This window comes from Ornithorhynchus anatinus, chromosome X1 (assembly GCF_004115215.2).
Source record: "Ornithorhynchus anatinus isolate Pmale09 chromosome X1, mOrnAna1.pri.v4, whole genome shotgun sequence".
NCBI lineage: Eukaryota > Metazoa > Chordata > Mammalia > Monotremata > Ornithorhynchidae > Ornithorhynchus > Ornithorhynchus anatinus.
The window spans coordinates 23,083,910-23,100,684 of record NC_041749.1 but is presented as its reverse complement, the minus strand read 5'-3'; the positions used below and the strand labels follow the sequence as shown (position 1 = coordinate 23,100,684).

Below are 16,775 nucleotides of genomic sequence, written 5' to 3'. Positions count from 1 at the left end.
AAGGCAAGATGATAAGGTTGGACAGAGTTCATATCCCACATGGGACTCACAGGTTTAATCATATTTTCCAGATGAGGAAACTGATGCACAGAGAAGTTAAATCACTCATCCCAGGTCACTCAGCAAGCAATTGGCAGAGCCAGAATTAGAACCCAGGTCCTCTGACACCCTGGTCCATGCCCTTTCCCCTAGGATATGCTGCTTTTCATATCAATTTCTGGTCATTATGTGCAAGTTTCTGTAGGTGGGGAGAGAAACTGATTAGAATTTTACCCATTTTCTCTCTTTTTCCAAGTTACATCAAGGCTCCTACTGCCTAAACTGGCTGGATCCCTCCCTGTTTCTTGGCTTTCTAGAAGACGACGTCTCTAAAGCCCCCTGAAGAACTCCATTTGGTGAGTGGAATCATAGGTACAATTTGTTTTTGTTCTACTTCAGGTAGTTGTTTGCATTGTTGACCAAAGTGCTTCCATACAGGGCCTGAAATAGTGCTTTCGACATCTCTGTAGGAAAGTACTTTCTCTTGGAGCACAGTAATTTCCCCAAGTTTTATCCCTTCCAGAAATATGTGTTCATTTCCCAACTAAATTGGATCACTTCAAAATGCTTCTTGGAGAAGCATCTGCCAACTCTCTACCTGGATGGATTTCGCTTTTAAGTTGTGTCTCCTAAAATAAAATTAAAAATCCCAGTGCTCCTTAAAAAAACAAACATTAAAAATATCCTTGCTCTGATGGGACTCTGCTTAGAATTGTCTAAAAACCTATTTAGATAGGAAAAGCTTGGTTTGCTGAACTTAACAAAATTTGAAGATCTGTGTGCATCATAGTATAACAAGCACAACTGAACTTTAATAAGAAAAAGAGATTTGGTGAGTGTTTTTGATTTTTTCCTGTCATGGTTCCCAAATCACACAGGCTTGAACTCTTTTATAGTTACTTGAAACCTCTCTAGTTTCTGTGTCACTAATGTTGAAAACTCCTCTGTTCTGAAATCGGTGGCTCTGCCTTCTTAGCTGGCAAACGTCTACCTAATTATTGAGGAAGAAGCTTGAGAACAATATGTCACATACCTTCTTGCAGAATTCTGAAAGTTTCAACATAGCGAAGCCTGGTTATAAATCCTAGAATAGTTCAGGAGAAAAAAAGGGGCTTCGCTTTTGAAATATTTTTCCATTAAAAACATTCAATGACCAACTATTTTAATTAAAAGCGGCTTTCACCTTCTTTGAAACACCTAGAATGCTTTCTTTAACCCTGGAAAAATGTTTCTGAATCACTTCTTTTCTTCTTACAAATTCCATTCTGACAAACCGTCTTAAATGCTTGAATGAGACTTCTGTGTAATGTTCCTTGTGGTACTCCCCTTTTCCAGGGAAAGCAATATAATTCTTGCTTTAAATCTGGGCAAAGTTTGTGTCTCTAGGAAGGATATGGGGCTTTAAAAAGTTGCGACTGAAGGCACCAGTTGCAATGTTCCATTTTACATATAAAGCAATTTTCATCTTTCTTAAGAAGTGTCTGAAAATCATGCTGTTATAATAGGTCCCTGGGCTCTGTTCAGCATTCAGCATTAAAACTTCCTTTTCTTCAGTGACAGACATCAGAGGCCAGTCGTATTTTAAAAAATAAAAGTAACCTTGAACATTTTATTGAACTCTTCCTTTTCTGTTTCCTCCTTCATTGATGCCTTTTGCCACTTTCTCCTCTGTCCTGACTGACACCCACAGAGACATTAGTGGCCTTTGTGTTTCCCTATTTGGTTTTGATTTGTCTCGCACGCTGTAGCACCCCCAGATAAATTACTTAAAATCCATAGAAAACTAAACCAAAATAGCAACCAAAAGGGAATTCTTATGAAAAACCATTTCTCAGGCTTTGTGGTGTCCAAATTATGTACCTCATTTCTGAATACTAATTCTTCTCTTTCCACAACTCCCGTATTTAGCATGGCCTTTGGTTTTCAGTGATCTGGTGAAGTCACGACTTCTATCTAGGTTAATTTCTGGAGGGTCCTTTAAGAACGACTTACTAGAGGAGTGGATTTTGTTTCTTTAGGAGCCTCATTACTGATGTGTTTGCAGTTCCACTAATGTAAAGCTAGTGTTCCACGGTGTAAAGCTAGCCCTGTCACAACTCTGTTCATGACCTGCCTCTACCAGAAAATTCTTTTCTAATAATTGTGCCTAAGCTGTGCAAACACAGCCTTAATCGGGCTCTGAATATGCATTTTTACAGATTTCAACTCCAGGGATTTGGGATGAACAATTGTTCCTTTGGAATGTAAATTAGGGGGAGTTCAAAATATGATTCTTATTCCTTTGCCAAGGATTATGTTTTGGAAATGTCCACTGAAAATAGCAAGTGATTCATATCATTGTTACTAGCTGAAAAGCCTTAATGGAAAATTAAGAGGTGGTGCTAATCGCCTATTTTAAATTATGAGAGCAAGGCTGTTTACTTTATTTCCAAAAAACTCCATCAATTCAGGCATGGTAAATTATTTATGAAACTAAAGGCATGTGTCTCCATATAGAAAGTATCTTATTGCTCTGAGGTTTTTTTTGTTTATAGTATGGTTCATTTTGCAAAAGTAGAACCTCCATAGCTCTCACTGACATTCTGGAAACATTACATCTTGTGAAATATGGAAGGTTTTTTTTTTAAAGCTGCAGCATGTTTTCAACATGTCTGTCCTGAAATTTGTCACTGCAAGATTTGAAAATATATATATATATATTTACATTGTTATATTAATAGTATAATATCTATATAAAATCATTTCTTTTAAATTTGTGAAGTATAATTCTGGAATTAATTTAAGGAGAATATGCAATTTTAGAGTTTAGAACATTCATAAGGTAGTTTGAAAAGCCATACTAATCATTTTAGTCTTAGAACATCTAAATGAAAACCCACCCATCTTATGTATCACCTCTTTTGTGAAATGATTGGGTACCACATACCAAGAAAATATATTCTAGTTAAAGAAATGGTTAATACTGTAAATAAAAGTAATCACTATTAAGTGTAAGTAGTTTGGTTTGGACCTGGGTTTCAAATTTGGAAGGCATTTGCCTCATCAGGAGGAGGCAGGGTATATAATATTGCTATTATGACCTCTAGGGAGCTGAATTCCATAAATATTAGAAATGACGCTCGAAACCATAAATCAGTGGGTTAATACAACATTTATTTGATGTAAACAATTTATTTTATATTATTTCATTTCCAATGGAATTAGGATGATTCTTTTTTTTTATTTTTTATTTCCCATGAATGGGAGCCAGTCATTTAGCCTTTAGGCCCTGTATTGATTTTCTAGAATACTGTGGGTTTGGGCAGTTTATTAGTTGTGTTTCTTTCCTTTAATTTAAAGAAACCACTTATATAATTGGTACTGAAATTTATTTTTATGGTTTAGTCTTTAACGTGAAACTGCATGGCCTAGTGGAGAGAGCGTGGGCCTGGTAGTCAGGAGACCTAGGTTCTAATTCTAGCTCTGCCACTTTCCTGATAGGTAACCTTGGGCAAATTACTTAACTTCTATGTTCCTTAGTCAACTCATCTGCTTGTTCTGTCTCCTACTTAGACTGGGAAGTTAATGACTGACAAGGACTGTGTATATGCTGATTGTATTGTGTCTATCCCAGCTTAATTATTGGTACATAGTAAGCACTTAAAAGCCATTGTTATTTTAGTGAATATCAATAAAATATAATTTTAGCTGGATTATAATTTTGGTATTTGTAAAACACTTGCTATGTGCCAAGCACTGTAGTAAGCACTGGGATAGATACAAGTTAATCTAAGTAGGAGGGAGATCAGATATTGAATCCCCATTTTGCAGAGGAGGGAACTGAAGCACAGAGAAGCTTATTCATCCTCCTTCTCATCCCCGTAGCACATCCATATAGATCTGTAATTTATTTATTTATTTATTTATTTATTTATTTATTTATTTATTTATTTATTATTTATTTATCTATCTATTTATTTGAATCATTTATATTAATGTCTGTCTCCCTCTCTAGACTGTGAGCTCATTGTGAGCAGGAATGTGCCTGTTTGTTGTTATACTGTACTCTCCCAAGTGCTTAGTACAGTGCTTTATGCACAGTAAATGCTCTTTAGATTGAATGAATGAATGAATGAATGAATGAATGAATGAATGAATGAATGAATGATTGAAAGAAGTTGAATACCTGCTTGGGGTTACATAACAGACACATGATTAGCATCCAGGACCTCTGAATCCTAGCCCTGTAATCTTTCCAGTAGCCCACTCTGCTTCTAAGTAGGCCATGCTGCTTCTCCAGTAAGAACCATATCTAAAATTAAGTGAAAACATCAGTAACCTTAATTAATTTTTTTTGAAAGCTAGGTGAGAAAATGGTAGTTAATATTTTTGCATATTTAAGTAGGAATGGAAAGTTATTGAAAAAAATGGAAAGGTTACTGTGAGAGGTTAAATAAAGGTGGATTAAAGTTCAGGATTGGAGTCAACAGATGGCAGAAAAGACTTTTGAAGGTCTTTTGTCTGGGAGCTCTGTTAAACATTGGCCAATGGAGCAGGTGGTATTCCAATCTGTGAGCCACTTTTTTTTTTGAAGACAAAAATGAAGACAAACAATCTCATCCCTTACTGTGAAGTCCTAAAACTTATATTCTTAGATATTCCTGAATCAGAAGCGACTGTTTTGTAGCCACAGTTCACCAAGAGCCTAACCAGTTTGGCTTTCCAGATTTCCCGTCAATTATCATGTTCTGTGCATTGGAACTAAAGTGATTTTTAAGCTTTCTCTTCTTTGTTTGTCACTTTTATTAGGCAAGGCAGATGAAAAGACAATAGGGAAGCATGCATGAGATTGTACCATGAGGGCCAGCTGCAGAACATAAATCATGGAAAAATTCAAAGAACAAAATTAACACTTAACAGACCGTAAGAATCTCAGGGTTTGATTTATGAAGCTTGCTTTTCTGTTACTTCAATCAAGTTGTGCTGAATTAAGGAATGAAATATCTCATTTTCAATTTAAAGACCTAACTGAAGATTAAATCAGGCATGCAAGTAATCAGATGTCCAATCAACCAGAATGCATAGATTTCTATTGGGACTTTTTGGCTGCATTTCTTGTTCCTGTGTGTATGTTTATTTGTGTGTGTGTGTCCATCTGTCTTCCACTTTTTTGGTTTTTCTCTCTGAATCAATCAGTGGTATTTGTTAAGCAGCACTCTATGCTGAGCACTCTACTCAGTACTTGGGAGAATACAATACAAGAGAGTTTGTAGATGTGATCCGTGCCCTCAAGGAACTTACAGTCCCTCCCTCCTCTCCTTCCTTGATCACTCATCCTCTCTCTCTCCCTGTTTGCTTCATTCCTTCACTTTCTGGCTCTTTCTTCTCTCTTTCCTTGTTTGCCTTCCTCTTCCATTTGGAAGGGGATCCAAGAGTCTCTATAAGAGGCATGTGGTCGACTTACAATTGTACCAATCCTGAAGTGAAGGGGTTGAAATGTAGTCCAACATGGTGACGCCTCTCCAGTCCAATCATGTGATGCAGCCCTAGGCCATGCAGATTTACATCCAAAATAATCAAATGTCCTTCAACTAAAGAGGAGTTAGAAGGACCTAAATTCCAATTCCCTGCTCTGCCATATCTGCTATGTGACCAAGGACAAATCACTTCACTACTCTGTGCCTTAGTTACCTCATTTGTAAAATGTGGATTAAGACTGTGATCCGCATGTGGGACGAGGGCTGTGTCCCACCTGATCAGCTTGTTTCTACTCCAGCGCTTAATACAGTGCCTTCCATATAGTAAGTGCTTAACAAATGCCATCGAAATAAAAAAGAGCTTTGCTAAAATATTCCTACTTCTTACACCAAATGTTTGAGATCCTTAGTCTGTCACGAAATTTTGGGGTTGTGTGAAATTTTTTTGGTTTGCCATTCAGGAAAATTGTACTGGCCTTTGTGACAAAGTTTGAAATTGATATCTAGCTCTGATAGGATTCAAAGGCACAAAAAGGTAGTGATAGAGTAGCCATTAGGATTTAGTGTGCTTGCCTTGCTCTTTTTGTGGCCCACTCTTTCCCACCGGAGATTACTCTTCACTGTCCCTTTAAGCCCGGAACTGTATTATGGCAAAGAGCTTTGAGTTACAGCTCTGGGTTTGATATGGAAATGGAGAGAGGTTGGTAAATAAAATGAGTAAGCAAACAATGTAGTGCTTTGTAGACTGGTACCATTTTACCACTGTAGAGATTAATAGTATAACTGGTACAGAGAATACAAAAGAGGCTTGGATATTACCCCTAAAAGTAAGGAAAATGTGCTGTTGATGACTGACTATCTTTGAAGGACAAATCAGTTCTTAATGGTAACGAGTTTTTATAGAATAGTAACAGTACAGAGGGAAAGTATGTTAGCAAGACAATAAAGAACGATGAAATTACGGCTAACTGTACTGCCATTACTATTTTAACATGATATGAAACACTGTAATTCATTAGACGAATACTTTTTGCAACAGATTTTTTTCAGAGTTCCAAGTAAAGGCTTTCAGGGAAAAGTGCTACTGTAAAGTCCACCTCCATGCTGCGAGCCTTTCGTTTTAAAGAAGTGACCTACCAAACAGTAGTTTTAAGTATAGTGTTTTTTAGTGAATTTAGGCCTCTTCCAGACGATAGCACTGTTTACCAAATGGATCCTAATTTGTGGCATAATTTGATCATTGTAAAAGATTGTATGGAATGAATTTAATTGTGTTTTTTTCAAACTTTTAACACAATGGGGCAACTGGGTATCCAAATCCACTTGTATAGAACATCTATGATACTGTGGCACTTTGCCTTTCAAATTTGGAAGAGAAAAAGAAGGAGCAGAATGGCAGGGAGAGACCAATACTGGTGTACAGTATTCCCAGGAAGAAATCTATATTAAATTATATAAATTAGCATTCTGCTATAATAATCATACACTATATTTAAAGCTACCACACATACAACAGTTCCTCTTTTGTGATACACATCAGTGTTGTAATATTTGATAATAGAGGAAAAAATGCTTTTCTCAATTCCCAGAGTGCATATGTATTAAATCCCAAGGAATAATAAAGGAAAACAAAAACTTAAAGAACATTGTACCTTATCTCAATATTTGCCAAAGTTTAAATTCCTTAGAAAAAAATAAATGACAACTAAATGATTCTGTCCTCTATTTTTTAAAAATGTAATGGTGTTTGTTCAGTATAGATTTATAGCTACAGGAAAACACTGCAAAAGTGAGCAGTTTGTAATCGCATCCTTAATATTTCCTTTTGGAATGCCAGTAATAAAGGTTCAGGCCCAAATGGCTGGTACAGATATATTTCAAATTCTTCTATATTAGATACTTAAATCACAATGGTCTGTAGAAAATGAATTTTTATTTGCTCAGTGCTAGAGGCATCATGGTTCTAGTGGAATGACCAAAGGCCTGGGAATCGGGAGGATCTGAATTCTAGTCTGGGCTCCTCCACTTGGGTGCTGTGTGGCCATTTAACCTGTGTGTGCCTCAGTTTGCCCCTCTGTAAAATGACGATACAATATGAAATGTCTGTTCTCCCTCCATCTTAGACACATATGGCATCTGTGCCCAATTTGATTATCTTGTACATACCTCAGAGCTTGACAAATAGTAGGAGTTTAATGAATACCATAACTATTATTATAATAACATGGCCAGATCATTACTGCAACCTAGGCCTTAGGGTTCTGTTGCTGCCGAAAAACAACTGCGAGGTAGTGCAGTGTGGTGTAGTGGTTAGAGTACGGGCCTGAGAGTCAGAAGGTCATGGGTTCTAATCCCGGCTCTGGTCCGTGTCTGCTATGCGACCTTGGAGAAGTCACTTAACTTCTCTGTGCCTCAGTTACCTTATCTGTAAAATAGGGATTAAGACTGTGAGCCCCGCTTGGGTCCACCTGATTACCTTGTCTCTACCCCAGCGCTTAGAACAGTGCTTGGCACATAGTAAGTGCTTAACAAATGCTGATTATTATTATTATAACATTATTATTATTAAGAAAGAAAATTTCTTTACCCTTCCTATTCCTCCTCATCTCCTTCTTCCTTCTCCCTAATCCTTCCCTTTACCTTCCTTCTCCCTTCTCTTCATCCCTAATCTCACACAGAGTTCTCTGCCTCCCTCTTATTGCTCAGTCTAAAACACACGGATGGCAACATGATTGGCAGTGGAGATCCAGCTCGGGGTGGGGAAGGGAAGGTAGGGTGAACAGCAGATAACTACTCAGTTTTCCCTCATGCAGTTTCTTACTCACTAACACTGGTGGAAGTGGCAAACTTTTTAGAGCGAGTTCCTGGAAGACAGCAGATACAGCCCCAACAGCCTCAGGGTTTAGAATAAAATCAAGAAGTTGGTTGCTCCTTATTTCACAAGTATTTTTTTTTTTACTTTTAATGTGGAAGAGTTATAATACCAAGGTCTGATTTTTTTTTAGATCCAAAAAACACATTTTACTGGGGTCAAAGTGTATAAACAATAAGACATTCTATCAAAATAAAGTATTATATTTGTTCTCTATGCTATTAAATGTAATAAGTCCATTTATCCTTCCTAGCATTGAATTTGTTTCTACTGCCTTCTTTTGTGAACATACTTTTTTTCAGAAAGCAAAACTGGGAACACAGAAGGAAAAGAATACTAAATTCTTTGGTGCAAGAGAAAATGATATATTATTTTTAAGTAAAATGTTAACTAATGATGGCCTATGTGGGGCATATTTTCCATTCTAAAAGTTTGTAGATGTAATGCTACATCTCTAATGTTAGGTACATCTTATTACTCAATGAAAACCTGAAAGTTTAAAATTGTCCAATTCTTATTTGAATAATTGCATGCTGTGACAATTTAAACTTGAACCTGTTTGAGGGGACTTAACTCGTGATTCTTCGAGGTTCAGACAGTTTCAGCTGATATCAAAAATAGACCAAAGAAATTGTGTGTTTCTGGCAACTGGGTTCAACTGTTATTGACAAAACTTTGATAGGACAATATAAAGACAGCATTTTTTTTTACGGCAACTATGCCTTGTAAAGTAAATAAAGAAGTGTAATAAACCTTTCTAGCATTTTGCCATGCCAGAGTTGGGAAACTGCTGCTTTGTTTCTAAAACAAATAGTTAATTCAAAATGAACCTAATTTTTCGTTTTTTAAAGATGGTAGTTGAGTATTTGCTTGATTTCAAAGGTTTGTTTTTTGCATTTTGTCTCCCTAGCAACAGAGACATCTGTCTCTATTCTCTTAGTCATTAAATCCAAAGAAAGTAGCTGCTTCATAATAATAAAGGCAATTTCTATGAATCGGGTAACTGTTAATTGTTGCCAAGAAATCTTAGTGAGATAATGAGGCATAGAACAATTGACAAAGATCTTTTCATTGATGTATGAGCTGCAGTTAGGCTCTGCTGTTCAGCTAACATATATAGTGCTGTCGATAATTTATTACATGATTTACTATGTAATATGACTAGAAAAGTGATTTTACTGTTTCTAATTTATTTTAGAAGTATGCTTCACTGTGATTTTGTTGATTGCTTAATAACTAAGCAACGAAACGTGTTGTTTCTCTGTTGTGTCGTTGTCAAAGTAAATAGATGTAAGCTGTCCATGCCGAAAGCCAACACAATAATTGTATAAGTATCAAAATATAAAATTTGAACTTTTGAAGTTGGAATTCAAAATATATACATAAATATACTAAAATATAGGCTTTTGATATCCCCTTGCACCTAAGGTCACACTAAATTTCAAAATAACGGTTAGAGTTTGAGATAGAGCTTAATTACTGTCCTCTGGTGTCTATGCTGTATTTCATCCTGCATATTGGGCCTTCACACACACACTTTCTGGTTAACACAAAAAAAACTTTTACCAGTCTTTTATTCTTTCAAGCTATCTAGGTGGTACAGCAAAGGCACTAAATCATATTTAATCTATTGCCTTCATTATTGGTTCAGCAGAATTGGATGTGTGATTACAAGTCAGTCAAGTATATACCTGGTAAATGTAGAATGCTTAGCACAGTGATTTAAAATAAAGCATTAATAATTTTTTTCCAGAGTAATGTCTGTCTTAATTTTCAGATATAGAAAGGGCTGGAATCTGACGGCCATGTGAATGCCTTATTTCCTTTCTAAAGGAAGTTCTTACAGTGTTAAGTGTCAAGGGCAACTGACTATCGCCCTCACCTAACTTCTTAAAAATCCCTAACATCCACTTTGGGTAAACTGGTGAAAAAACACAACACACTTGGTTAAGATTTGAATGTGAGCTGCAGTAAATCACAATGCTATCATATTGTCAGTGACATTCGTTATTTTACCTCAATGTCAACATATTTGTGAGAATTTTTCCAACCTTGTCAGTAACTTTTGCTTCATGTCAAGTTAGATATCCAAGGCGTTGTAATATGGCAGTTATGATGGCATCTTGGAAGAAAAATGTATGCATATTTAAGCAGAGCTTTTTAGTTTAAGGATATTTTTATGATTTGTGACATATTTTCTTTAAAAATATTTAAAATACAGATATTTCTGGTAAATGCTTATGAATATAGATGAATAAAAGACATTATCTTTTACAAATTACAGTTTTGTCTGCATAATTTTGCACTGTTAAGGTGACAAACTGTTAATTTCCTTTCAAGATGTATCCAACATAATGAAGGCACAAAAATGTTTTTCAAGCTAAAAATCTAGACCGAAGTAGAAATAGAATCACATCTTTCAGTGATTTATCTACTGAAAATTTAGAACTCCTCTAAAAAGGAAATACATGAAAGGGAAAGATGATGTTCATCAAATAATACGTGAATAAATTAGTTCTTTAAATCACACATTGACCACTGTAAAATGAAGAGACATCTCCTTGATAATGATGGTTCCAATTAGGAGCAGTGTTTCTGTTGGACAGACATAAAAGTTAACACCTGAAAAATAGCCAGGTGTATGTTAAAAGAATTTGTGAAAGGCAGAGTCTTTGTAGATTTTAGGGTTGAACTTGAAGATTCCTCAAAGACTGATGTGTTTAAAGCCAGAGGTGTAGTCTTGACATTAATAGCTACTTTTATTGGTAGTTGGTGTTCCAAGTATTTCAGGAGGTTATATTTCCAGTTAGGGCTCTGAGTTGTTTCCCAATGACCATCTCATTCACAATTTTAGCCGAGTTTGTCGAGTTTTCGTTTCTGTCCCTTCCATATATAGCTTACAACACTAGAGGCATTTGGAAATACTTGTAAGTTTTGTTTTGTTTAGGAATTGAAAATGCTTTCATGTATATCCTGGGATCAGTAAAGCAATTTGTGTAGATCTCCTTTGCTCTTTGTTTTATTGAGATTTTCTATTTCAGTGTATTCTAAACTTCTGGCTACAGATGCATATTTTTATGGTATTGATAATAGTACTTCCTATGTGCCAGACACTGTATTAAGCTCTTAGAACAGTGTTTGGCACATATAAGTGCTTAACAAGTATCATAATTACTATTATTAAGCACTGGCGTAATCAGGTTGGACAGAGCTTCTGTGCCATATAAGACCCCCAGTCTTGACCCTAATTATACTGACGTGGTACCTGAATCACAGCGAAGTTAAGTGACTTTCCCAAAGTCACATAGCAGTCAAATGGCAGAGATGAGATTAGAACCCAGGCCCTTCTGTCAACCAGGCTCCTACTCTTTCCACTAGACCAAGGTACTTCTCATGTTTTACTTCTCATAGTTTACTTCTAAAAAGAGCATATCTAAGGAAACTTAGAGAGGAATGGTGCAAAGTGAGAAGAAATTTAATTTCAATATGTACAAATGTGCATTATAACAAATTTATCCAACAACCAGTATAAATTAGCTGGACTCTTCACAATACGCTTGCCTTGCACCGAGATTTATTTAACCTAGCTATATATGCCTTAAATTAAGAGTATTGTCATCCAAACCATTGAATTTGAAGACAATAAAAATGACTGGTGGTATTGAATATCCGATCATTACCTTTGTTCTTACAGTTTTGAATCTGATGGTGTTAAAACCTTGACTTTGGTGTTTTCTGTTGTGATCCTTTATGATTTGTGGTACTAAAGAAATCCTGACTTTGGCTATTACCTTCTTTATGAGTCTGATTCAACCATCTAGACGGTCAGCTCCTTGTGGGCAGAGAATGTTTCTACCAACTACTTTGTACTGTGCTCCCCCAAGTGCGCAATACAGTGGTCTAAACGTTATTGCTCTAAATACAATTGATCAATTGATTAATCCCATTAAAACAAACTAGCCTTTCGTTTTTCACGTTAACTGTACTGGTTTCAACATAAGAAATTATAGTCATGCCTTTATTTCCAGTAGTATCAATCATATGCTGTATTAACCCATCATTCATATTTATTGAGTGCTTATTGTGTGGCGGACCCTGTACTAAGCATTTGGGAAAGTACAAACAGCATTATAAAAGACCCATTCCCTGTCCCTCTTGCATTGGCTTCTCTCAAATCAGATGGCAGTATTAAAAACGTAGAGAGGAAAGGAGGATAATTATGCCCATGCATTTCTAAATAGATAGCGTTATCGTGTCTGGGCAGATATAACATGGCAGCTTCAATTCTGTAAAACCTATGTAATGCAGAATTGAAGAAAAATTTGGTTTTCCTTTTCATCTTCCATAGCATTTCATGACTTTGTAATTGTGTCAGTTGGTCATGAAGACTTGCATCCCCTGAAAGAGCTCTCTGATTTATGTAATTATGGATCATCTAATTGGAGTCAGGCTTATAGGGAGTTTACCTTTTATGAATGACAGTAAACTGTTCAGTCTTTTACTATCTAGTTTCATATTTGTTTAATAGTAGTTCTTTGACAATTCATAGAGGTAACCAGGGGAGATATTTATTTTTAAATTATTTTGATGCACCTTCTGATGAGCAATTCCTAAGTGGCAGCATTAAAAATCAGAATGTTGGAAATAGGGTTGTAGAGAAGTCAAGGACAAAAGGATACTGTCCAAGAGTTTTTTCTCTTGCCGTGGGTATTATAGCTATTTAATTGGCCAAAGGTAAATATCCATGGGTTAATGTACCATGCTACTGGTAGATAATGAATGCTGCGGAGCTTTTCTATTATAGTTTTGCTTCCAAAATGTAATTACTGTTATACAACTATTTGAGGTAGGAGTATTGTATCATCTCTTGGCATCCACTTGCAGAGAGTAGAATAGATAATTTTTATTTGTGAATTCATTCTGATATTTTGATACCTCAGTCACATCCAGAAGTTTACATGATTATAAGCCCCGGGTCCAACTAAAAGAAACTGAATTTTGTTAGGTAGAAATTATATTTAGCAATACTTTAACTCTGGTCATTAGAAAAGATTCCTCTTTTAAGCCTCACTTTTCCATTTTGTGATTTTCTTTATAAATGAAGATCCGCCCTTTCCTCTCCACCCAAACGGCTACCTTACTATTACGGGCTCTCGTTATATCCCGGCTAGACTACTGTGTCAGCCTTCTCTCTGACCTCCCTTCCTCCTCTCTCGCCCCGCTCCGGTCTATTCTTCACTCCGCTGCCCGGCTCATCTTCCCGCAGAAACGATCTGGGCATGTCACTCCCCTTCTTAAACAACTCCAGTGGTTGCCTATCGACCTCCGCTCCAAACAAAAACTCCTCACTCTAGGCTTCAAGGCTCTCCATCACCTTGCCCCTTCCTACCTCTCCTCCCTTCTCTCTTTCTACCGCCCACCCCGCACGCTCCGCTCCTCTGCCGCTCACCTTCTCACCGTCCTCCATTCACACCTATCCGGCCGTCGACCCCTGGGCCACGTCCTCCCGCGGTCCCGGAACGCCCTCCCTCCTCACCTCCGCCAAACTGATTCTCTTTCCCTCTTCAAAACCTTACTTAAAAATCACCTCCTCCAAGAGGCCTTCCCAGACTGAGCTCCTCTTCCCCCTCTACTCCCTCTGCCATCCCCCCTTTACCTCTCCGCAGCTAAACCCTCTTTTTCCCCTTTTCCCTCTGCTCCTCCACCTCTCCCTTCCCATCCCCACAGCACTGTACCCGTCCGCTCAACTGTATATATTTTCGTTACCCTATTTATTTTGTTAATGAATTGTACATCGCCTTGATTCTATTTAGTTGCCATTGTTTTTACGAGATGTTCTTCCCCTTGACGCTGTTTAGTGCCATTGTTCTTGTCTGTCCGTCTCCCCCGATTAGACTGTAAGCCCGTCAAACGGCAGGGACTGTCTCTATCTGTTGCCGACTTGTTCATCCCAAGCGCTTAGTACAGTGCTCTGCACATAGTAAGCGCTCAATAAATACTATTGAATGAATGAATGAATGAATGAATGAATGAATGAAGAAATCTCTGTTTCTAACTGAAATCTCGTATAAGATTGAAGGGTTTTTTCAACATAAATTTATACCATGTTATGGAACTAAGGGGGAAAAGGATTCATTTATGCAATGGCATTCGCCTCTAGACCATAAGCTCATTGTGAGCAGTGAACTTATTATCTACCAATTCTGTTATCTTGTACTCTTTCAATAGTTTAATAGAGTAGTTTGCATACAATGTATCAATAAATACTATAAATAAATAAGGTTCTTTGGTCACTATTCTTGATACTGATTGGTGCAGTTTCTAATCACATATTCCTTTAGAAGCAAACAGTATGCAATCATATACTTTTATCTAGATGTGACTAACATTTGGTTTTTGGAAGAAAAATATCTACAGAAAATCATCTTTTCTCCCTACTACCTTTACACTTACATGCAAAGGATAACTCCTGTTATAAACCATGGGAATTAATGGGTTTGAGTAGATATGATGGATTAAGAGTAGGCTCACCCATATCCAATCAGTCGTGTTTTGTTTTTTTTTTTAATTTTGTGGGTAATTTTAGGAAAACATACATGTTGGAATTTGGATTGTGACAGTTAAACCTAGTAGTGACTAGCAACTAGAGTTGCTGCTGTGGCTTCCACCCCCCCCATTATGATTTCTACTATAATCCTTGCATCCTTTTGCTCACTTTAAGTACTCATGCTTTCATGCCTTTTCATGAGTATGTTTTCATTCAAAAAGGTGAATACACTGCCCTGTTCAGGGGCAGGAGTTTTCATGCAAATTCATGGCATTTCATGAACATTTAGATCTGGGGCTTGGCATGGGATCATCTCCGAAAGTGTAGGCATTTTAATTTTACTTTCCCTTCAACTCCCCACCTTTCCCATCACCAAGGTAATAAGGTGCCCAAGGTACACCAGTTTCAAGTGATGTCCCAATGTTTCAGTTTCTAAATGATAAGGTCAGAATAGTGATATGACTAAAAACTCTTGGTAAAAGAAATGAACAAAACTTTAGATGCTGATTAAAGCATACTCTAAGTTGATCATAATAAACTGATTCTCGAAGCAGCGTGGCTCAGTGGCAAGAGCACGGGCTTTGGAGTCAGAGGTCATGGGTTCGAATCCCAGCTCTGCCACTTGTCAGCTGTGTGACTGAGGCAAGTCACTTCACTTCTCTGTGCCTCAGTTACCTCATCTGTAAAATGGGGATTAAGACTGTGAGCCCCAAGTAGGACAACCTGATTCCCCTGTGACTACCCTAGTGCTGTGCTCTGCACATAGTAAGCGCTTAACAAATGCCAACATTATTATTATTATTATTATTAAGGTCCTTATGGACGGGGAATTTGCCTGCTCTGTTGTTGTATTCTTGCAAGTGCTTAGTACAGTGCCCTGTACACAGTAAGTACTCAATAAATATGATTGATGGATTGTGGCTCAGTGGAAAGAGCACGGGCTGGAGAGCCAGAGGTCATGGGTTCTAATCCTGGCTCTGCCACTTGTCAGCTATGTGACTTTGGACAACTCATTTAACCTCTCAGGGGAGGAAGACTGTAAAATGGGGAGGAAGACAGTGAGCCCCACGTGGGTTAACCTGATGACTTTATATCTACCCCTGTGCTTAGAACAGTGCTTGGCACATAGTAAGCACTTAACAAATGCCAACATTATTATTATTGCCATTTCTTTACCATCTGCCTGCTGTGTATACATATATATATACATATATATATATATATATATATATATATATATGTATATATATGTATATATACACACACACATATGTATGTGCACATGCAAAGCAAATGAGTAAATTGATTAGCATGTAACCTAGTAGAAAGAGCAAAGACTGAAAGTCAGAAGATCAGGATTCTATTTCTGGTATTGTCATTTGCCTGCTGTTTAACTTTGGGCAAGTCACTTACCTTTTTTGGGCCTCAGTTTCCTAATCTTTCAAATGAGAATTAAATACTTTTTCTCTCTCACCCTTACACATAGAGCCCATGTGGGAAAGGGACTGTATCCATTCTGATTGAATCTCCCTCAGGGTGAAACACAGTGCCTGGCCTAGTTATTGTTTAAGAGAGAACATTATCATGAGTAGTAGTGATAATGTTGTTTTTTTTAAAAAAATGGACATCACCAGATTTTCAAACAGCACTTCTCATTACTGCCCAGGCATAGAGAGCTATATCATTTTCAAAAAGGTGAATACACTGCCCTGTTCAGGGGCAGGAGTTTTCATGCAAATTCAGGCATTTTGTGGAAGTCTCTGGCCGAAAGCTCAGTAGCTTTCTAAAGCGATATTAAAATAGCCTGTGGGAAATAGGTCTTTATGTTGTCTTCATTTCTATTATTGCTCCACCTGAACTT

At 37.1% G+C, this 16,775-nt stretch overlaps 1 protein-coding gene across 4 annotated transcripts in view; it reads left to right on the top strand.

Annotated features, from left to right (window-relative positions):
* The first annotated feature begins 300 nt into the window (after positions 1-300).
* TENM2 (teneurin transmembrane protein 2) overlaps positions 301-16,775 on the top strand; it is a 1,066,718-nt gene continuing 1,050,243 nt past the window's right edge. For all 4 annotated transcript variants that reach the window (XM_039910127.1, XM_039910126.1, XM_039910125.1 and 1 more), the window contains exon 1: positions 301-395. The gene's annotated coding sequence lies outside the window, so the exon portion shown is untranslated. The remainder of the gene's footprint in view (positions 396-16,775) is intronic.